The 24,178-nt window shown below is 48.2% G+C and overlaps 1 pseudogene; it reads left to right on the top strand.

Annotated features, from left to right (window-relative positions):
- The window catches only part of LOC147666533 (butyrophilin subfamily 1 member A1-like), a 147,917-nt pseudogene that overhangs the window by 30,375 nt on the left and 93,364 nt on the right, over positions 1 to 24,178 (top strand).

The raw sequence follows: 24,178 nt of genomic DNA, 5'->3' as shown, positions 1-24,178 counted from the left end.
GGAAACGTGCACTTGTGGTTCTAAAAATACAAAGTAAGATGGAGGCGGAGCGGGGGAGGGGCTGAGAGAGGAGGTGGAGAGAGGACAGATGCACCCGGTCCTTTGATCCCAGGGGTCAGCTGCACTCAGCACACTGGACACACTTGGTGTTTGGGTTTGGCTTCGTGTTATTCTCAGTTGTTCTGCATTTACTTTCATCGCTCCAATGATACACTCGTTTATAAAGCAATGTGCAAAAAGGAAACTTGGATGATGTCATCAGTGACATTATCAGTGATGTCATCAGAGATGTCATCAGTGATGTCAACAATGATGTAATGGGAGATGTCATCAGTGATGTCATAAATTATGTCATAGGACATGTCATGAGTGATGTAATATGTGAGATCATAAGCAGTGCACAATGAGGGCTCAGGGTGCATTTCTGTGGTTTTTTGAGTTCAAAACAAGGCTGTCACTGGCAAATTCACCTAACTATAATGTGTTGGACCTGGGCCTCTTGGCAGGGTCATCCCTAAACCTTTTGCCTTCCTCCTGGATGTTTCCTGACCTGTTTTTGTGGCTTTATGACTCTGGGCACTTTACCACTGCTGATCAGTGCTAAAGTGCATATGCTCTCCCTGTGTAACTCTGACTGTGAATTGGTATATCCCTAATTGGTTTATTTGGTTTACCTGTTAGTCCCTAGTAGTGTGGCCTGTGTGTGCCCAGGGCTGCTAACCCAAATGCTGCTTGTTGGACTTGGCCCTTCTGGCAGGTTCACCCCTGAACTTTTTTGCCATTTAATGTTACATTAGTATAATGATTTCTGGTCTTTGCGCACTTGAGCACTGTGGCGCAGTGTAAAGTGCGTGCGCTCTCTGAGTGTGTGTGTGAGAGTGGCCTGACCTCCCACAGGAATGCGTGGGGAATATGTGTGTCCATGGTAATTCCTGATGCGTGGGGAGTGCAAGGTTGAGTTTGGTATGTATGGACTCATGTGATTAAATGCTGCGCGATGATGTGTGCGGCTTTAATGTGTCTAGTGTGGAAGTGCCACTTCTAGAAGATGGCCTGCCTGTGCAGTAAATGTGAATTGACTGTCTGGCTTGTGATTGGCTGGAGCTCGCTGGTGTGCCTGGCTCCAGGAGTCACGCTGGGTCTGCCCCGGATGTTGAATGGGGAGATCTGCACGTTGATGGCAGGGAGGAGTGCACCTGGGACCTGAATAGGGATGGGCTTTCCCTACACAATGTTGGCTCCGCCCCCTGTGGTGTGACTGATGTCCCTAGCCTGTCCTGTGAATGGAAAGAGGGGCTGAGAACAGCACAGTGCTCCAGATTCAGCTGCGCCTGGTTTTCCCCCACCCTTCACCCTAGAGACAAAGGGATTTGGTGTATAAAAAGAGGCTGTGACCTCATGTTAAATGTTCTGGTTTTCTGACTTGAATCTGCCAGGGGCGTGCTGCTGCTGGGGCCCAGGGGAAGGCCTCCCTGGGCCCTGCCCAGCCCCTGGATGCCCTGTCCCTGGATGCCTGGAGGACCCCTCTATTTCCTGAACCCTGACGAGTGGGGCTTGCTGATGGTGGGGCCCAGGAGGGACCGCCATGGGGGCTGTCTCCTTGCTGGAGTGCCCTGTGTGCTGGCCCCTACATGCTCCCCTGACCTCCAGGACCTTTTTTTCTGTTGCCTTTGCCCCAGAAATTGATGCTGCCTGTGTCCCCCTCTGGGTGCGCTTTATTTGAACTTTGCAGCATGGAGCTGCTCTCTGACCTGCTCGTGTTTTCAGGCAGGAGCCTACCCTGCATATTGCCCACACTTTAATTATTTTTATTTACAGGTGCCACCCCGTTTATAGGCACCGTAGTGGGTGCCCACCCCGCTTCTACATTTATTTGATACCTCGAGGATACCTTCCCCTCTCTATGCCTTCGAAAAGTAACCGCAGCGGCTGTCACGCCGCAAAACCGGAAGCCAGGCCCGTGCCCGCCTGACTGTGGGCGGGCCTGGAGTTCGTCCCTTCCGCTTCCCCCTGCCTGGGGGAAGTCATTTCCACTTTGCCCGTCTCCCGTGCCGAGAGGGAGACCGGAGATGCTGACCGTCGCCCAAAAGAAGCTGGGTCTGTGTGGGGAGGCCGGGAGCCTACCCCGCATCCCCGAGTGGCCGCAGGAAGTCCTACCCCCTTGTGCGGCGCCGCGAGGAGAGCCCTGCGGTGGCACCAGGCGGAGAGAAGCACCGGGTCCCAGGAGTGGGCCCAGGTGAAGAAGAAATGGCGGCCAAGGCCGCCCACGGCATTGCGTGGCTCCCAGGAGTCCAGGGGAACCCCACAGAAGAAGTGCTGCTGCACCCCTACCAAAGGTGTTCCCGCCCGGACAAGCCGGTGAGTACAGCTGGGGCCCGCCCCGGCTGGGGGGGAACGAAGTAAAGGCACCACGCTGGTGCCTCCCTCAGAGCAGCCCCGCTTAACAGAGGGATTGTCTTGTTCTAATCTAGGACCCCGATCAATACTATGACCTTATGCCCCTATACGGCTATAATTCATTCATACCCCTATATTGGCATAAACGATCAAGAGCGATATTCAGAAACTCGTCTCTGGCCTCACACGATCAGAGCCACATTTCAGAATCTCTTCCTCTGCAGCTCATTACAGTACATGACACAGCAGAAAACACTATCTAAGATTCCTAGATTACACTCCGAGTTCTTCAACAAGATAAAACCCAGCAACCTGGGAAAACCCCGCTTGCTATGTTTTGATTAGTAATAGAACTCTAATGAGCACTGAGAGACGATCACTTCCTAGTGACATCTTTATTGACGTCTTATGTCCAAAAACTTACGTCAAACAAGGCACCTTTCAGGTATAAATATTACCAAGGTTGCCTTAAGCAAGAGCTGCCTCAACGACATCGACGATAGCGATGGTCTGGTGAACACAGGAGCAGAACAGCTGTCCCTTGCAGAGCCCAGCAAATGCAATCTGCCCGCGGACGCTGCCCCTCCTCCTCCTGGACACGCTGATAGAGACGCTGTCTTTTCTCATGCCGAGAAAATCCAGCTCCGGCGTTTCCAGCCTACTCTTGCGAGTGACTGGGATATCGAGTCCTGGAATGAGATACAAGACCTCCAACATTCTATTCCAGAGGTATGGTGTTGACTAAACCCTTAGAGAGAATTCTTGAAGCAAACCTTGGCAAAACCAACTTAACTTAACTTGCTACTTACTCCCTTCCACGTGTTAGGCTTAGGTCAGGTACACTGGGGTAGGCGTACTTAGAAGCACCAGTTGAGTACGTTAGCCTAATGTACATATGAATGTATATATTTTATTCATTTTAACCATTGTATGGCTAAGAAACCATATCAATGCTTTTACAGTATTATTTCGCAATCCTCATTCTACTGTACGCACTTTTTATAATAACAAGTCTTGCAATTGTGGCAATTCATTTCTCTTGCATGAGAAGAAAGACTGTTCAATAAATAATACCTTTTATTGAAAACGCTAGGCTCTCTATTCTCTGCACTTCGGTGAAAGTAATCTGCACAAAACTGACTGAGTAAAATAACTGTCTATTGTTTCACACGACTCTAGAGATTGACTCTTATTCTAAGGAGCAAAGTTGTCATGTTTATGCGGTTGTTGGAAAACTGAATCCCTTCTTGGCTGTGCCAGGGAAGCTGATCACTTCCTATTCAGTCAAGAAAGTTTCCAGTGACCTCTGAGCTAGTTGGTAACAACCCCAATTAAGTTTAGCATAGTCAGTAGAGACCTGGAAGACCGCACTTCTACGTCTATACTACTGTTTATGTTATTCCAATGCGCAGGGCCTATAGGTAAAATAGGAACTACACTACAGGTTGCTCCACCGATGGGGCTATGTTGCTTAGAGGGCCCGGAAGGGCCCGTGCCCCCTCCCCTGACAGTGCAAGCACGATGGCAGTGCCATTTCTCCGAGCGGCCCCGATGGCAGCGGGCCGCTCCTACGTTTGGGGGCGTGTTTGTTTAAGGAGATGAGTGGGCTCCCCTGCCCCCCCCCCCATTATTTTCAGAGGAGCCCGAGTGCTCCAAGGCCCACATTCGTTTTCAGAGCCTAGAGGGCTCCAATGGGCGCAGTATTTGTTCTAGAGCCTCCTTGGCTCCAACGAGAGGCATGTTCATTTTCAGAGCCTAGAGAGCTCCAAAGTTCACCCCTGAACCTAGAAGCCTAGAAGGCTCCCAGTTGGCGCAGTTTTGGTTCCTGAGGGCTAGTGAGAGCCCATGCCGCAGTTTGTTCCCAGCTGCCCAGCAAGTAGTGGGCAGCTACGCCGTCTAGGTTTTGCTTTCTAGGGACTTGTTCTTTAGACTAGGAGTGAGACGCACTCCTTCATCCCTACCTTGGCCTTCCCCAGCTGTGCAGCACTTAGTGCCAGCTGCAGCGTTTAGGCCCTGTTCTGTCCCTGTCCCCAGCTGCCCAGCAAGTAGCGGGCAGCTGCTACGTTTAGGTTTTTGCGCAGTGGCGCAACCTGGACCTTAATGTGATTTTATGCATCCTGTGTGAAGCTTCTGGCTTATACCTCTGAATGTGTTTTTATGCTTAGGAGGTTGGGTTTCCTAGTATAGTCATGCTAGTGAGTTCATGGTTCCCTGCGTGATATTTGCCTAAGGTGTTTAGGATTGCGTAGGTGATACTTACCTTTTACCAGTGGTTACTGGTTGTGTGCTACATTTGTTATTTGGTGCTACAGTTATTATATGTGCTAAGTGTTATTCTTACAAAGTGCTATTTCTACCAAGTACTAGTTCTAAAATTGCTAATTCTTGACAGTGGCCCACATGGCCCTGTCCCATGTACATAATCCCCTGTAAATTCTGCCTGGGCCTGTGGCACATTGTTAAGTGTGTGTTTCTTATCTAATGTGTTTTGTACAATACAAAGGCTATTTTTATATATAACCTTGTGTGGAGTTTCCTTTGTGGGGGGGCCTTGGGTGTTGTTGCTGGGTGCGTGCGCAAATACTTAACCTACATTGCCTCCGGGATAAGCCTTACTGCTCGTGTCACGTTACCTAGAGGGTGAGCAAGGGTTATCTTTGGCGTGTAACTCCCTTGCCCTGACTAAGAATGGTGGTTTCTGCCTGGCTTTGCGCAAGCCTTAGCCAACCGGAAATCCCATTTCTAACACTGCTGGTGGGCCTGCAGCGCTGGTTTGCGCCACCCACAGAAGTAGCTTGTAAAGTGTACCTCAGACCTGCCACTGCACTGCCTGTGTGCAGTCCAGAACTGCCATCTTGGCTGTGAAGTGCCCACACTCCCCAGCCCCCGAACCTTCCTCTAGCATCATGTCAGTCACCCCTATGGTAGGTGCATTGTGTGTGTAAGGTAGGACATGACTTGATATTTGTAGTATGTCCTGGTAGTGAATTACCCTCCAGTTTGTTTTTTACTGCTGCAAGGCTACCTGTTCACCATAGGCCAGAATGGCCAGTCTGACTATTACATCTTATAATCCTAACTGACTCAGGGAACATGGTAGAAATTCGAGTTTAGTACGCCTGAACTCAGAACTCAGAATGATAAAATACATTTTAGGAAAGTTGGTTTTAACATTATGTGTTTGAAAATACCACTTTTAGAAATTGGTTATTTTCTTGCCTAAGCCTTCCAGTGTGCTCTGCTGTTATGTGTAGTGGCTGTCTGGGTTTAGAGGGGCAAGGCAGGCTGAGTCAGACCTGGGTTAAATAGAGAGATCTGCATTGAGTACTGGGGAAGGGTAGTTCCTTGACCTGAATAGGGCAGTGCCTGGCAATGTGAATGCTGGCTCCACCTCCTACTGTGCGTCTGATGGTAGGAAAAAAAAAAAAAAAACTTTTGACATTAATAAACACACCCTGAAAAATTCTATAGTAACATCAAAACATACACCATGAATAAATAAATAAAGTAACGCATCTTAACACCAGAGCTTTCTCAAAAGCTAAACTAACACATCTTAAAATCCTTGCTTGCTAAACAAGCCATTTAATAATCAATCTAACACGCCTTACTACCTGCGCCATTTAATAATTAATCTAACGCGTCTTACTACCTGCGCCATTTAATAATTAATCTAACGCGTCTTACTAGCTGCGCCAATTCCGTGCGTGTATTTTTTTATTTTAAACGTCTGTGCACTCGTTAGATAATGAATGTGTGCGCTAACGACCACCATCAAAGTTTTTAAAAATAAATATAATAAAACTCACGAGGCTGTGCTCCAACATTAGGGCTATCTTTCAAGATTTTAATTGCTTTATTTAATTGCTTTATGTTGCAAGCAATTCTGTTTAATTCCTGTGAAGAAAAGGAGATATGTTGTAACTAGATTTATTTCCTTCTAGGTTGCTCAGCCAGATTGAATGAGATGTCTGCGTGGAATGTTGGTGTGCGTGATGTCAGAGTGAATAGAATGTGTGTGTGCCTGGTGTGTGTGGAGAATGTCAGTTGGTGAGTGAGGGCTGAGCAACATCCATCAAGCTCCAGGTGGGACCTAATACTTATCTTATTGAAACCAACTAATAAACATCTTACTTGGATTAATTAACTGGCTACCATCTACTTTATATCATCATTTATCCATAACACAGACCCCCTCTGTATGAAAGGAAGGGTGCAGCCTGGTAAACAAAGGGCTCCAGACCTGAGCAGAACTGGTTCTGGCTGGGTTCAGTGACTAGAGACTTCTGAGAACAAAGACTTTTGGGGTATAAATATCTGTGCCCAAACCCCTGATTGGTATTGCTCCTGGATGTCAGGAGGAACCTCTGTCCGTGTTACTGAAGGAATCTGCAGGAGAGGACTGTCCTTGTGCTTGTGTGCTGTTTCTTGGATTGGCCTGCAGTAGTTCTCCTTGGACTTGGAAGAAGAGGGAAAAGGACTTTTGAGAGACTTTTATTTTGCTAAAGCAATCGCCCAAGGGCTAGAAGAGAGCTAGCCTCCTGCTGGAGTCACAGGCACATCTGACTCCCCCACCAGCCTCCTGATTCCTCCAAGCGAGGGTTTCTATCTGCAGGTGAGGCCCCTGTGAGTTCCAGGGCCTCTAGTTCTACTCCAGAGAAGAGAGGACTGAAATTGTCGGTAACGCCCGTTTGCGAGCCGCCGCAGCTGAAGAGGGTAAGAAAAATCACTGCACTGCTGCCTCTGAGCGCTCGCAAACCAAAGATCACCGCATCGCACGCGTGCGGGCCCCCCAAGTGCTCGCTAACACCCAAAGATCATTGCATCGCACGTTTGTAGGCTTTTTGAGTGCTCGCTAACCCTGGATCATCGCATCAAGATCATCGCATTACAGCATCGCAGTGCGGGCGCTGTGCGTCCGCCATTTTCATCGCATCGCACCCGGATCGTCGCTCCCACGCAAAGCGCCATTTTAATTCATCGCAACAAGATCGCACACGCAACAGGATCAGCGCATCATCCTCCCTCCCAGCAAGGATTCAACGCATCGCTGGCCTAGCGTGAAGAAGTCTGTCGCTCTGTTCTGCATGCATCCGCAGATCGGCGCATCATCCTCCCTCGCAGCAAGGATTCAACGCATCGCCGGACTCGCGTGAGGACATTCATCACTGCAGCCCATTTACGACCTTTTGCTTGTTCTACTACAAAATCCAGGTACTTTGTAAGTAAAAGGGTCGCAGAGACCACTGCCTTGAACAAAACCGCTATTAGGACATTTTGAAATATTTTTTTCCAGCTTTTCAAGAGTACCCCCATTTTTCAGTATTGTGGCTTTTTATCGTTATTGGTCTTGTGTTAAGCCTATATATAAAGATACTTATTTTTATAACTCCTTGTGTGGTGTCCCTTTGTAGTGTCCTTCACTGTGTTACTGTCTATGATCATAAATGCTTTACACACTGCCTCTGAGATAAGCCTAACTGCTCGTGCCACGTTACCACAGGGTTGAGCAGGGGTTATCAACGGGTGTAGCCCCCTTACTCTGACTTAGGAAGAGGGGTCCCTATTTGGACTGTGGCCAGCCACTGCCAATTAGAGACCCCCATTTCTAACATAATGTTACTTTTCTTTTTTCAGTGATTTACTAGATTTTTTTGAATGTAAATATTTTATTACCATATGTACAGCTAACACAGCGGGGGGTTCGACACGGGACCTTATGTGTTTTAAAGGGGAGGATTCCATGTGCCCCCTCCCGAGCCTTACTTAGCACTGGGGACCCCAACTCCCAGGTATAGTATGTTTTTTTAAGCGGAAGAGGGCCAAGTGTGTCATTACCTCTATCTCCTCTCAGCAGTGCTGGGGTCTCTGGGTGGGACAGTGACTTGTCTGAGGTCACACAGTGTGTCATTAACCCTCTCCTCTCAGCAGTGCTGGGGTCTCTGGGCGGGACAGTGACTTGTCTGACTTCACACAGTGTGTCATTAATTTTCACTCCTCTCTCTGCAGTGCTGGGGTTTCTGTGTTGGACAGTGAGTTGTCTGAGGTCACACATTGTGTCATTGACTATCTCCTCTCTCTGCTGCGCTGGGGTCTCTGGTGGGACAGTGGCTTGTCAGAGGTCACACAGTGTGTCATTAACTCTATCTCCTCTCTATGCAGCGCTGGGTTCTCTGGGCGGGACAGTGACTTGTCGAAGGTCACACAGTGTGTCATTAATTCTCTCTCCTCTCTCTGCAGTGCTGAGGTCCTGTGCGGGACAGTGACTTGTCTGAGGGCACACAGTGTGTGTTTTCCTCTCTCTCCTCTCTCTGCAGCACTGGGGTCTCTGGGTGGGACGGTGACTTGTCTGAGGTCACATGTGTCATTCACGCTCTCCTCTCCCTGCAGTGCTGAGGTCTCTGGTGGGACAGTGACTTGTCTGAGGTCACACAGTGTGTCATTAACTCTCTCCTCTCTCTGCAGTGCTGGAGTCTGTGGGCGGGACAGTGACTTGTCTGAGGTCAAACAGTGTGTCATTAACTCTCTCCCCTCTCTGCAGTGCTGAGGTCTCTGGATGGGACAGTGAGTTGTCTGAGGTCACACAGTGTGTCAGTAACTCTCTCTCCTCTCTGCAGTGCTGGGGTGTCTGGGTGGGACAGGGACTTGTCTGAGGTCACACAGTGTGTCATTAACTCTCTGCTCTCTCTGCAGTGTTGGGGTCTCTGGGTGGGACAGTGACTTGTCTGAGGTCACACAGTGTTTCATTAACTCTCTCTCCTCAGCGCTGCGGTCTCTGGGTGGGACAGTGGCTTTTCCGAGGTCACACAGTGTGTCATTTACCCTCTCTTCTCTCTGCAGTGCTGGGGTCTCTGGGTGGGACAGTGACTTGTCTGAGGTAACACAGTGTGTCATTACCTTTCTCTCTTTCTCTGGAGTGCTGGGGTCTCTGGTGGGACAGTGACTTGTCTGAGGTCACACAGGGTGTCATTTACCCTCTCTTCTCTCTGCAGTGCTGGGGTCTCTGGGTGGGACAGTGACTTGTCTGAGGTAACACAGTGTGTCATTACCTTTCTCTCTTTCTCTGGAGTGCTGGGGTCTCTGGTGGGACAGTGACTTGTCTGAGGTCACACAGTGTGTCATTAACTCTCTCTCCTCTCTCTGCAGTGTTGGTATCTCTGGATGGGACAGTGACTTGTCTGAGGTCACACAGTGTGTCATTACCTTTCTCTCTCTCTCTGCAGCGCTGGGGTCTCTGGTGGGACAGTGGCTTGTCTGAGGTCACACAGTGTGTCATTAACTCTTAACTCTCTCTCCTCTCGCTGCAGTGTTGGGATCTCTGGGTGGGACAGTGACTTGTCTGTGGTCACTCAGAATGTCATTACCTCTCTCTCTCTCTCTCTCTCTCTCTCTCTCTCTCTCTCTCTCCCTCTCTGCAGTGCTGGGGTCTCTGGGTGGGACAGTAACTTGTCTGAGGTCACGCAGTGTGTCATTAACTCTCTCTCCTCTATCTGCAGTGCAGGGGTCTCTGGGTGGGACAGTGACTTGTTTGAGGTCACACAGTGTGTTACTAACTCTATCCACTCTCTGCCGTTTTAGGGTCTCTGGGTGGGACAGGGACTTGTCTGAGGTCACACAGTGTGTCATTAACTCCCTCTCCTCAGCGCTGCGGTCTCTGGGTGGGACAGTGACATGTCTGAGGTCACACAGTGTGTCATTAACTCTCTCTCCTCTCTCTGCAGCGTTGGGGTCTCTGGGTGGGACAGTGACTTCTCTGAGGTCACACAGTGTTTCATTAACTCTCTCTCCTCAGCGTTGCAGTCTCTGGGTGGGACAGTGACGTTTCTGAGGTCACACAGTGTGTTATTAACTCTCTCACCTCTCTCTGCAGCGCTGGGGTCTCTGGGTGGGACAGTGACTTGTCTAAGGTCACACAGTGTGTCATTAACTCTCTCCTCTCTCTGCAGTGCTGGGGTCTCTGTACGGGACAGTGACTTGTCTGAGATCACACAGTGTGTCATTAACTCTCTCCCCTCTCTGCAGTGCTGAGGTCTCTGGACGGGGCAGTGAGTTGCCTGATGTCACACAGTGTGTCAGTAACTCTCTCTCCTCTCTGCAGTGCTGGGATCTCTGGGTGGGACAGTGACTTGTCTGAGGTCACACAGTGTGTTATTAACTCTCAGCTCTCTCTGCAGTGTTGGGGTCTCTGGGTGGGACAGGGACTTGTCTGAGGTCACACAGTGTGTTACTAACTCTCTCCTCTCTCTGCAGTGTTGGGGTCTCTGGGTGGGACAGGGACTTGTCTGAGGTCACAGAGTGTGTCATTAACTCTCTCTCCTCTCTCTGCAGTGCTGGGGTCTCTGGGTGGGACAGTCACGTGTCTGAGGTCACACAGTGTGTCATTAACTCTCTCCTCTCTCTGTAGTGCTGGGGTCTCTGGGTGGGACAGTGACTTGTCTGATGTCACTCAGTATGTCATTACCTCTCTCTCTCTCTATCTCTCTCTGCAGCGCTGGGGTCTCTGGGTGGGACAGTGACTTGTCTGAGGTCACACAGTGTGTTATTAACTCTCTCCTCTCTCTGCAGCGCTTGGGTCTCTTGGTGGGACAGTGGCTTGTCTGACGTCACACAGTGTGTCATTAACTCTCTCTCCTCTCTCTGCAGGGCTGGGGACTCTGGGTGGGACAGTGACTTGTGTGAGGTCACACAGTGTGTCATTACCTTTCTCTCTCTCTCTGCAGCGCTGGGGTCTCGGGTGGGACAGTGGCTTGTCTGAGGTCACACAGTCTGTCATTAACTCTTAACTCTCTCTCCTCTCTCTGCAGTGTTGGGGTCTCTGGGTGGGACAGTGACTTGTCTGATGTCACTCAGTTTGTCATTACCTCTCTCTCTCTCTATCTCTCTCTGCAGCACTGGGGTCTCTGGGTGGGACAGTGACTTGTCTGAGGTCACACAGTGTGTTATTAACTCTCTCCACTCTCTGCCGTGTTGTGGTCTCTGGGTGGGACAGTGACTTGTCTAAGGTCACACAGTGTGTCATTAACTCTCTCTCCTCTCTCTGCAGCGTTGGGGTCTCTGGGTGGGACAGTGACTTTTCTGAGGTCACACAGTGTGTCATTAACTCTCTCTCCTCTCTCTGCAGCGTTGGGGTCTCTGGGTGGGACAGTGACTTTTCTGAGGTCACACAGTGTGTCATTAACTCTCTCTCCTCTCTCTGCAGTGCTGGGGTCTCTGGGTGGGACAGTGACTTGTCTGAGGTCACAAACTGTGTGATTAACTCTCTCTCCTCTGTCTGCAGTGCTGGGGTCTCTGGGTGGGACAGGGACTTGTCTGAGGTCACACAGTGTGTCATTAGCTCTCTCTCCTCTCTCTGCAGTGCTGGGGTCTCTGGGTGGGACAGTGACTTGTCTGAGGTCACACAGTGTGTCATTAACTCTCTCTCCACTCTCTGCAGTGCTGGGGTCTCTGGGTGGGACAGTGAATTGTCTGAGGTCACAAACTGTGTGATTAACTCTCTCTCCTCTGTCTGCAGTGCTGGGGTCTCTGGGTGGGACAGGGACTTGTCTGAGGTCACACAGTGTGTCATTAGCTCTCTCTCCTCTCTTTGCAGTGCTGGGGTCTCTGGGTGGGACAGTGACTTGTCTGAGGTCACACAGTGTGTTATTACCTTGAAGTACTGGGTTTTTAAGAACCCGGCGGTGCCAGGGGACACACCCAAAGACTTCGAGTTCTCCTGTCTCAGACTACAGAAACGCAGTCTTCTTGGTGACTTCAAAGATCAAATTTATTGGCTGCAGCCAGTAACAGATATCCTAGAAGTACAACACAGTGTATATTTTCAGGAGACTGCTCAATCTTACAAGGCCAGCCATCCCTTTTTATACAAAATATTATGCTTCAGGCAAACATTCCTTATTTACAGTAAACCAATCTCATGTGTACAATAAAAGCATTTCATGACAAGCCCACATTTCTTTTTCCAGCCCATCATCAATGACTCGGCAAAACCCAACACTCTTCATCAGATAGATGGTCGGACCCCTAATAAAAACGGGAACCTCCTCATCGTAAAGCAGGTCATAAAGCACGTAGCAGAGACAGATGTGTGTAAGATTAGACATAGTTGTGTGCTATAAACGGGCTGTGGTCTGTTGTGCTCTGATCTCAATCTTGATCGGCCACTGGGAGAGGAACTGGCCAAACAGGTTTGGCTCCGGGCAGTGGAGTCAGCTTGCCCAGGTCACACAGAAGTCAGCAAAGGTGTACGTGTCCTTAAGACTCGTTTTGGCCTTAGTCATTGGCCTATGTGAGGGCAACTACAAAATGGCTGCCATGCACAAAATGGAACCCAAGGGTTCAGGACGGAATCTCCGATTAAATGGTGTTCTCGCCACTCAAACGTGACGAAAATACTCGTTTATAGTATTTGCGTCATTCTCGGTCTATTGATACCAAAATCGTCATGGCTCAAATTTTGCCCTTACATAGGCAATTAACCTATACTCATGCTAATCTGAGTCCAGGTCTATATCCATAAAGTCACTGAGGTGTTGCTGTAGCATCATCCTATTACTTAGTTCATCTCTTGATACAGGTTTCCTCCTTACACATGATGTAGCACAGAGGCCACATATTGCAGGAGTACACTGTACACACAGACAGAACAGGAAAAGAATGGCTAAGATCATCCCAATGACTATCAGAATCTTCCATCTCCAGACGGATATCAGTTCCCAGAACCACCCCATCAACGACCAATCTCCTTTATCCACGTGAATAAGTTCAGAGATTTTATGCAATTTGGAAATGGCCTGGTAGACTGTCGGAGCGTTATCTGGAATAAAAAAACAGCAACTTGATTGGATCACTTTACATACCCTACCTCGGTCTGCAAGTATGACGTCTAATGCGACTCTGTTCTGAAGAGTATTAAGGCGATCCGACTGGAGCTCAGCAGTCAAATTACTAAGGGCACCGGCGGTTTCAACTACAGTGGATTCAACCACCCTTGTCAATTGCCTTATGTCCCTGCTGGTAACCATGGGTTCCCAAAACGGCAGAAAACCCTTCATGAAATCTCCAAATTCTTGTCCTGTTGTGTCTTCTTTACTGAAGACACCTCTAACTATCCTCGTCTTATGGTAATCTGCCACGGCTGTGTAGGTGGGAGGTAACAGGAACAAAGCAAAACATGTGCCAGAGAAGTCAGAGGGCAACCATGTATAGGCCCTATCATGGCAGATGAAATAGGTACCCTTGGCTGCTAGGAACGAAGGGGAAGTCTGTGACGCGAAAACATATGTTTCAGTGCAGATACTTTTCCTAACTGAGCTCTGGGATTCTTGCCATTACCCTCCAGACATAGGTGACCCTGATGGGGTATAACCCAAATCGGGGAGGATCTCTTTGCTTGTTGGTTCTCACTCAGAGTAACTCCATATCCGGTAACGTTCCATCCAATATATGCTAGTGTCTCATCTCACGGGATAGTCTCATAGGAAATATCTTCCCTAATAATATCTACTATACCCTTAACTAGAGCACTATTCTTTGGATTATCTTTCACAGAACGTAGGGGGTTGACTTCATGCGCGTAGATGAACATCGTGCTGTATGCCCACACAGAACCATTATGGCTGAAAGGCAGGACCAGGTAAGCGGTACCTTTATCAGTAGTATGAGGCATAAGACCACACACCCAACAGTTAGTCGTGTTTACTATCAATTGGTGTTGGTGCAAAAGTTGAACGAAAGAGTTATTGATAAACTCTAGTCTCCTAGCTGATTCATGTCCAGGAAGAGGGTGAAAAGAATGTGAGGAAACAGTAGAAGAAGGAGGAGGCATGGGCAATGTAATGGGTGTAAACGTCACTCAAAAAGAGAACAAAACATATCCTATAAAAGACATCATTACACTAAACAACATAAAAATGCATAATATCAAAAAGCGTTTCTTGGTCATCATTATACACATTTTGGCTTTAAAGTTCATCTCTTTGGCAGGTATCTCCATCTCGAAAAACTCCATCCTCTCTAATTGCTGCTCGCGGTGGTAGGGTGTTCTATGCTAAGGAATGCTTCTGTCAATCCAGGGCAACTCCCTTAGACCAACCAGAACTGTCGACCTAACGTCTTCAGCTGCACTCCGAAGACTTGGGCAACCACGACCCTACAGCTGAACCCGGATGGCGGTTCGAAAAACAAAAATAAGAAAGTTTCCCAGATGAGAGAGCTGCGCTTTCAAAAAAAGCAAAGAAAGAGAAAAATGTTATTTGTCCATAGCTCTCGGCCTCAGATTATAACGGCATTTTCCAGGTACTGTCTGGTCCCGGAACAAAAGTTCAGGCTCGGTAGTGTTCAATCGAATTGACGGTGGCACAGCTTGTTGCAAGAGATTGTCACTTTCACGTTCAGAATTTGTTCCTTTTACACGTGCATCGCTGAAAGGCAGAAAACGAGGCACAGTCTCAGTCTCAGAGTCAGCGATACCCTCCAGGACCCACCAGTCGTACGGTAGAGGCAAAGGGACCCTCTTGCAGTGTACGCCGTGGATCCAGTTCTTTCTTCCTTCCACTCGAACAACTGATCTCGTTGAAAGAACTAGGTGAGGACCGGTCCAACGGGGCTGGTCATTCTTAGTTCGCTGGAAGTTCTTGACCAGCACCCATGATCCAGGATCGATAGGATGTCCTGGAGCTTCAGAGACCTAAGGCAGAGTATTGTAAACCTGTTGGTGTAAAACACGTAATGTAGCCGTCAATTCGTACAAATAATCAAGCAATACAGGGTGTTCGATCTCACTGAATTTTGTCGGCCTTGGCACTCCCCATGTGTTGGCCGGGCGGCCGAACACGATTTCATAAGGACTAAGTCCCACTCGCGAATGCACAGTCATTCTTGTTGATAGGAGTGCTAAAGGCCATTTAAGACCAGAGCTCGCTTGAATCTTGGCCAATTTCAGTTTCAGTGTGCCATTATAGCACTCTACTAGTCCAGCTGATTGGGGGTGATTTGCAGCGTGGAATTTTTGCTGGAAACCTAGCCCTTCACATACTTTCTTCATCACTCGACCCACAAATTCACTCCCATTATCACTCCAGACCATTCTTGGCATTCCAAACCTAGGGAAAAATTCTTTGACAAGGGCTTTAGCTGTCGATAAGGCAGTGTTGTCTTTTAGGGGATATGCTTCTACCCATCTTGAAAAGGCACATACAACAACGAGTATGTATTTCAAATTGTTGCACCTCTCCATGTGTATGAAATCTAGCTGCAAAACCTCGAACGGATACGTTGGAGGCACAAAATGACCAGCTGGAGTTGGGGTTCCCCTACCAGGATTGTATTTCAGACACACCATGCCATTTTTGACCACATTCTCTGCACACTTAGGAATTCCAGCATTTTGCCATACTGGAGCCAACAACTTGCAAATCCCTTTCACGCTGATGTGAGCCATTCCATGTGCCATTGTAACCACCGCAAGCACATACGCATCGGGTAACAACCATCGCTGATGCTCTGACAATTCAACCCAACAACCATTTGCATCCAATTTACCCGTACTCTCTCCCCACACGCTCAACTCTTTCTCTGTAGCTACAGCTTGAATAGACTTCACACTCTCAATCGTATCTTCACACATTGCAACGTCACCAACCCATCTTGCAGGGCCTGCAACATACATTCGACTCATCACATCTTTTGCTGTTTCTTTTGCGACTTCGTCAGCAAATGCATTGCCACGACCAACATCATCAGTAACCTTTTTGTGTGCACTACATTTCACTATCGCAACTTGTAATGGCAAGGTCAGTGACTCAAGAAGCTCATTCACCAACTGACCATGCTGTATCTCAGCTCCATGCGAAGTCAGAAACCCACGCTCTTTCCACAAACGTCCAAAACTATGGGCCACACCAAACGCATACTGGCTGTCGGTATATATGGTCACTCTCATTCCTTTCGACAACACACACGCTTTCGTAAGTTCAATCAACTCTGCTGCTTGAGCTGAATTATGTGGAATACGTGCAGTTTGAACGATCGTATGCAAAGTCGTGACAGCATATGCCGCAGTCGTATCACCATTCGGAAGCTTGAAGCACGAGCCATCCACCCATAAGGTACCATCACATTTCACAAGAGGAGTGTCTTTTAGATCTACTCTCCCTTTCGTTTCTTCTTCTGTCCTGAGAAAGCAATCATGCTGCTCAGAGACCTCTGTCTCTGCTGAAATCGGCAACAACGTAGCTGGATTCAACGTGTTGCATCTCTTCATGTGTACATGACTCGCTAACAGTGCCAACTCGTAACCTGACAATCGAGCACTGGTTAAGTGCTGTGTCTTGGTTCTGTTTAACAAAGCATCTACTGCACACGGAACCATCACGTACAGCGTATTATTCATCACCAAACCAGCAGACTGTCGAATAGAAACAGCTGCTGCTGCTGTGGCTCTCAAACAACTGGGCAACGCTTTAGCTACCGGGTCCAAAGTCGACGAAAAATATGCACATGGACGTTGCTTGTCCCCAAAAGACTGTGTCAACACTGACAACGCACATCCCTCTCTCTCGTGGACATACAACGTAAAGGGTTTACTGTAGTCGGGGGTACCCAACACAGGAGCCGAACACAATGCATCACGCAATTCTGAAAAACTTTTCTGACAATCTTCAGACCACGGAAGGGGATTCGGTGTGTCTTTACAAGTTAATGCTACCAAAGGTTTGGCCAGTAAAGAAAAATTCGGTATCCATTGTCTGCAATATGATGTGATACCCGAGAAAGCACGCACTTCTCTCTGTGTCTTTGGCACACTCAATTTTGCAATTGCCTGCATTCTTTCTGGGGTCAGTTTTCTTCCCTCCTTCGATAAGAGATGACCTAAGTAGGTCACTTATTGTCGACAGTATTGCAATTTCGAAAGGGACACTTTGTGATGCAAATCAGACGAATGACGCAACAACAACAATGTGGCTTCTTTACAAATTTCCTCAGTATCTGCAGTGACTAATAAATCATCGACGTACTGAATAAGGGTAGCGCCATCAGATAAAACAATTGTGTCAAGTTGTGTCTTCAGAGCCTGACTATATATCGATGGACTTTCACAGTAGCCTTGGGGAGCGCGTTTGAACCGGAAGCTTCGGCCTCCTAAACTGAAGCCGAAAATATCCCTACTCTCCTCGGCTATCGGGATGCTGAAGAAAGCTTTCTTCAAGTCAATCACCGAGAACCAAGTGGCTGAAGCTGGAATCATAGTCAATAGAGCAGTGATATCAGGGACAACTGGAAACTGTGGCACAACTATTTTATTGACCTCTCTAAGATCAATTACAAACCTGTAGACAGGAGGCTGAGAAGGGTCAGTACGCTTCAAAACAGGCAGAACAGGACTATTGCAAACGTTACCTCTAGTTTCTTCAATTACATCTTTTTCAATCAGATCATAAATGATCGCTAGAAACGCCTTTTCACCTTCACTAGAGATCTTGTATTGGGGAATACGTGGCATTTTAACATTGGCTTTCAATGTCACAACATATGGCGGTATTTCCAAAAGACCCACGTCATTAGGACCAGTAGCCCAAAGAATATCCGGAAGAAAAGACAATTCTGTCGGAAGTTTATCCTTCGACAAATACATCGGGGAGACCACTTTCTTGCCCAATAAAAGTTGTACTCCCGAAGGAGAAAAATACAATGTCGCGTGCAATCTTTTTAACAGATCCAATCCTAACAAATTCTCACTACAACCTGTCGTCAGAATAAGTCGTGCTTCGAATTCACAAGGTCCAACAGAAAGAGACATAGGGCTAGAAATCGGGTTCCTAACCGGGGCGCCAGAAAAACCTACTGAAACATTCGTCTCGCCGGACAAAGGTGCGCCAGGGAGTTTAGAGTGCATAATAGAACTCTTTGTAGCACCATTATCCAACAGAAAAGGCTCTGACACACCTGATGTAATCACCTCAACATAAGGTCTACTCTGATCTACTGGAACTGAAACAACTCCCTCTCTTTGTCTATGGCTGTCCTAGCAATCATTACCTTCCATATTCTCATCTTCTGCATAGTAGTCATCAGCATAGTACTGAGTCGTCCTACCAGACGCGTTATTCTGCTGATCAAACCTATTCATTGAATTTTGCGGGGGAAAAGGACGCGTGTTCTGGGGGAAATTTCCACGTCCTCTATCTCTAGGTGCTTGTTGAATACCTCGGCCTCTTGTGCCAGAAGCACCATTCATACGTTGTAACATAATAGGGCAACTATACTTGAAATGACCCTCTTCCTTACAATATGAACACTGATTGGGACCTACAAAAACACGCTGTTGAGGATATTCGGTCTTTTGCGAGTTTCTCTGAAACTGCTGAGGCTGCTGATAATCGCACTGATTACTACGAGGCGGAGACGCCTGCTGTAAAAGAACCTTCGTTTTCAGCTCTTTAGTTTTCTTGTCTGCTCTATCCTTCTCATCCTTATCTCTATTTTCATAGTACTGTGCCGTGGCCAATATCTGTGCTGAAGAGGAAACGGCCCAAGAACTCTCTGAATCTTTTAATTTCTTACACAGCTCGGGAATCAAATTGTGCACAAACTTGTCAACGAACAACCGTTGACCACCTTCTGTACTCATATCTTGACCACTGTGGTCGATAAACGTTTCTTCAAACCTAGTGAAGAAATCAGACACGGTTTCCTCTTTCTTCTGCTTACATGCAGACAAGTTATCCCAATGTACTCGCATCGCAGGCATTAAAGTTTTCATATAAGTAATGATCTTACCAGGGAGTTCTGCTACTAAAGGCTCGGGTTTAGCACCACCAACTTGTCTGTCATTCGCAGCACTAATATTAGTCCATGTGTCACCTAACTCCTGTGCATGATCCATATGACGAATCAAACCCCACAAAGGCTGTGGAACCACGTTTCCAAACAACATGTCTATATCAGCTAGATTCATAATACATGAGTCTGCAGTCTGAGATAATTCCTTGTAGTACCCTGCAGGGTTTTTACGGGGATCAGGTAATGTCTGTTTAAGAGCCAGAACTTCAGCTCGCTTCCATGGAACATGTACCCAAACACGCTGAAAATGTGCCGGTGCAGCTAAAATACCACGAACAGCATCAGCCTGAACTGCTTCCTTCCATACCGGAAGAACTTCTCTCATTGGATACTGCCTTGATTTCCTCCTAACAGAGTGATCAGGCTCAAACAACGACCGAGTAATACCCTCCTCACTCCTAAACTATAACAATGTCGCGACTGCTTTCTCAACGTCGGAACCCACAATAGTTCCCTTCGCAAACTCAGACTGTATATTGACCAACTCGGAAGGAGCCTGTCCCACATCATCATCTTTCCATTCCTTACGAAGGAAAGTACACACCTTATCGAAAACATATCTCTGCTTCGGTGCTTCCCATTGATGGAAGACATCCGTAACAGATTCCACATCATATCTTAAAGGACGAGTGACCCATTTACGCGCCAGGCGGTCCAATATTTCTTTCTCTCGCGAATCAGGCAGTTGACTACGCAACTGTTTACGCTCCGATTCAGGGGTCATACTATGCAACCCAAAGAAAAGAGGAAGAAGACTAGTAACAGTGTTTGTCATTCTCTGTCGAACAGAAGGAGAGGTCGACAAGACAGGAGATAAAGCAGACTGAGAAAAGGTCAACGTAGGAGCAGAAGTAGGGGAAGTAGCAAGAACAGGTGGAAAATCGCAGGAGTTAAAGGCGGAGCAGGTAGCAAAGTCAGTGGCCCTTGAGAAGGCTGCACCAGAGGAGTAGGAGCCAGCTGAAGAGGAGCTGGCAGCTGTTGGATAGCAAGGGGCAATGCAACCAGAGGTTGTGCTACTAAAGGTTGCGGAGGTGCTGTAGCACTCTGCGCGTAAGGGGGTGGCGAACTCAATAAGTGCGACATTAAAGGATCTTTTTCAAGTTCTTTTGCTGCGTCTTGCTGAAGAGGCGGCAAAACTGGATAACATTTATCAATCGCCATTTTATGTTGCCTGTGCAACTGCTCACTCATCTGTTCTTCTTCATTATCTTTAAACTGCATAGCAGCTTGCATTATCGAAATACCCTTTTCTCTTTTATTTCTCTTTGCTAATTTAATTTCCTTCTGTTTGGCTTCCTTACGCCATAGGCGGAAAGAGTCAAACATCGCCGGCCGGGCTTTCTTCTTAAAAAGTCTGACCTCTAGATTATCTAAAATCTCCGTGTCAAAACTACCATATTGGGGCCATTTTAAAACACCATCTTTCCTGGTGTATCGGATCCATACTTCATTATATGTGATGGGGCCTACGCCATGTTTCACATAAAGTTCATAGGTCAGAGTTCCAACTGGAGGAACCGGACACGAGTCCTCCAATCGGGAATCCCTACTACAACCAAGACAAAACAAATTTCCAAGTCTGCTAAAAACCAGGCATCTTCGCTCTCTAGTCTAGCTTCAAACTTCGAAGGATTACCGAATCCGATAGTCTCGTGAAAACACGAGTCCTTCGGTTTTGGCGCTTGCAAGTTCCAAATAAAACCTATCCTCGAAGGGATACCAAAAACTAAGAATCAAACTAAGAACTGGGAGACGCTCCACTTATATTTAACTGAGGTATCGATGACGTCACCAGAAGACTCGTCTATAGTTTCGCTCTACCAATCATCAAGGGTCCAAAACGGGGCGATAGTCAGGGCAGCAGTCCTTCGTAGCCGTCGGGACGCGGGGAACCTCGCAGCAAAGACTTTCGGACCACGTCGACATGCAGGGGTCGATGAAGTGGCGGCCTTCCTCCAGAATTTTCACACAAAGCTCCTCACGAACCTCTGGCTTGGACCGGTACCTCTGAAATCGCCCCACGTGGGCGCCAATTGAGGTACTGGGTTTTTTCGGAACCCAGCGGTGTCAGGGGACCACACCCGAAGACCTCGAGTCCTTCCTGTTTTGGACCACAGAAACACAGAGTCTTCTAGGGGAAGTCAAAGATCGTATTTATTGGCTGCAACCAGTAACAGGCATCCTAGTAGTACAACAGCATGTATGTTCTCAGGAGACTGCTCAAACGTTCATGCCAGCCTTCTCTTTTTATACAAAATATTATGCTTTAGGCACAAATTCCTTGTTTTACAGTTGACCATTCAAATATTTTCACTACAAAGGAAAAGCAGAGTCATGATGACAAGCCCACATTTCATTAACTCCAACCCATAATCAATTTCCCGGCAAGGTCCAGTATTTCCATCAGATATCGGCAGACCCCCAATAAAAACGGGAACCTCCTCCTCGTAAAGCGAGTCATAAAGAAGAAAACAGGGACAGGTGCATGTAAGATTAGGCATGGTTCGTGCGCAATGAAAGGTTTATGACATGTTGTGCCTTGATACTAATCTTGCTCGGCCACTGGCCGAACAGGTTTGGCTTCAGGCAGTGGAGTCAGCTTGCCCAGGTCACAGAGGAGTCAGCAAGGGTGTACGTGTCCTTCGGACTCGGGTTTGGCCTTTAGTTATTTGGCTATGTGAGGGCAATCACAAAATGGCTGCCATTCACAAAATGGAACCCGAGGGTTCGAGACGGAAACTCTGGTTTAAGGGTGATCCCAACACTCGAATACGCCGAAAATGCACGTATGTAGCGTACTCATCATTTCCGGTCTGCCGATACCAAAATCGTCATGGTACGATGATGTTTATATCACGAGTCCAGAATTTTCAGTACCACATGTTTCATTACCTCTCTCTCTCTCTCTCTCTCTCTCTCTCTCTCTCTCTCTCTCTCTCTCTCTGTCTCTCTGCAGCGCTGGGGTCTCTGGAGGGACAGTGACTTGTCTGAGGTCACACAGTGTGTCATTAACTCTCTCTCCTCTCTGTGCAGTGCTGGGGTCCTGAGTGGGACAGTGATTTGTCTGAGGTCACACAGTGTGTCATTAACTCTATCTCCTCTCTGTGCAGTGCTGGGGTCTTTGGGTGGGACAGTGACTTGTCTGAGATTGTTAGAAATGGGATTTCTGGTTGGCTAAGGTTTGCGCCAAAGTCAGGCAGAAACCACCTGTTGGACAGGCCACATGAAGGGCTCTCTCCCTCCCCGCATGACAGAGCCCGGGCATCAGCTCTCCAGGTGCTACCCACAGAAGCAACCCACACTCCGTCCCCTACGGGACTCCTACTCCCGGACATCTCTGTATCACGGGCCTGGGCCACCGTCAGCACCATTGCCCAGCCCGGCCGCCATCTTGGACACTGCACCACGAGGCCGCATGGCCTCAGCTCGACCCCAACCCTGGGCCTGGCCAGGCCCCGACATCCCGGCACCACCATCCACCCAGGAGGTGAACGGACCACTTGGCAGGTCAATGGGAGAAAGAAGGGTCGTTGGCTCTCCCCCGCCAGGTGCCGATCGCCCCCAGCCTCCCCGGGCGCTGGCTCCACCCCCCTGCTGGGTGTCTGGACTCCCTCATCCCGGACCTCCCGACCTCCAAGTGCGAGGGTCCGGACATCAAAGGCCGCCAGACCTATAACTGGGGCAGCTCCAGAGCAGGAAGGCAGTTGTATCCTGGAGTCGAGAGACACAGAGAAAAACTCATCCTTGACGGACTGCTGGCGCTGCCGCAGCCCTGCCTTGTGAACTGTCGTCCTGCCGCTGGCGCTGCCGTGGCCCTCTGCATCCTTCATCCTCGTCGGGACCTGCTGGCGCTGCCGCGACCCGTTGTAACTACCACCTTCACCGGGACCTGCTGGCGCTGCTGCGGACCGTTGCCACCTTCGACCACCCCGGGACCTGCTGGCGCTGCCGCGGCCCTTCCTTCAAGAACGCCGAGCTCGAGGATTGTGAGCTACCCATCATCTCATCGCAGCTACCAGATTGGTAATAAGACTGTCCCGCTACCCCCTTTCCCATCCAAGAGACTAGAATCGAGGGGACCCCTGAGTCCAGACCTCCTTGTACCATTCTACCATACCTCAAGATTGCTTATAAAGAACGTTAAACCTTATCCTTGTGTGGTGTCCATCTGTGGGGGGGAGGGAAGTTACTTGTCTGTACGATCGCTGGAGACGGCTCTCCCCGGAGACCTCTCTCCTTGTCCTCGGCCAACCCTCCAGGTCCCGTCTAACATTGGTGGCCAGCGGCGCGATCCGAACCAACGCGTAATCGTACAGAAAGCAACTCACCCCACGACTAATTAGAAAAGTTGTGAGTGTGGTCTCCACATAGGAATAATTCAATTAGCCAGGATTAATATCCGTTTTTTTCGGCTCGTAGTATGGAAGACAGAGACATTTCTGTTTGCAGAAAAAGTTTCTTTATTTTAATTCACACAGCAAAGACAGCCGACACGTGTTTCGCCCCCTCTTGGCGATTTGCGCCGGGGCTTTCTCAAGGCTGTTGAAGAGGAATGAGAGAGAATGTGTTTAATATAATGTGGTTTAAGAGCAGTTGACCCCAAAAAGAACCTAGAGAACACCAGGTGTGCGGAAGTGTTTAGAATGGTCCTGTGACGCTTCATCACCTTAACGGTCCGGTATCCGTGCTTAGGGAAACTGATAGTGCCTACTTAAAGCGCTGTGATTTGGGAAGAATCCAAAAAGCCACGAGAAATTGGGATTCAGAAGGAGCAGTGTGAATATATTATAAACTAGAGAAAGTGCAGCAGGGTTAGGTAAGCGTAGGAGAAAGTTGAAAGAAGAAGGAATGTCACTCTGTTAGATTAAGCAAAAGAAGGGGAATCCCAGAATATTGAAGAAATAAAGATGGGGAAATAGAAAAAAATAGTCTAGTCAATGAA

The sequence above is a fragment of the Lissotriton vulgaris genome, unplaced genomic scaffold (genome assembly GCF_964263255.1).
Source record: "Lissotriton vulgaris unplaced genomic scaffold, aLisVul1.2 SCAFFOLD_352, whole genome shotgun sequence".
NCBI classification, from domain to species: domain Eukaryota; kingdom Metazoa; phylum Chordata; class Amphibia; order Caudata; family Salamandridae; genus Lissotriton; species Lissotriton vulgaris.
Note: the sequence above shows the minus strand (reverse complement) of the source record. Positions and strands in the feature narration are given on the sequence as shown.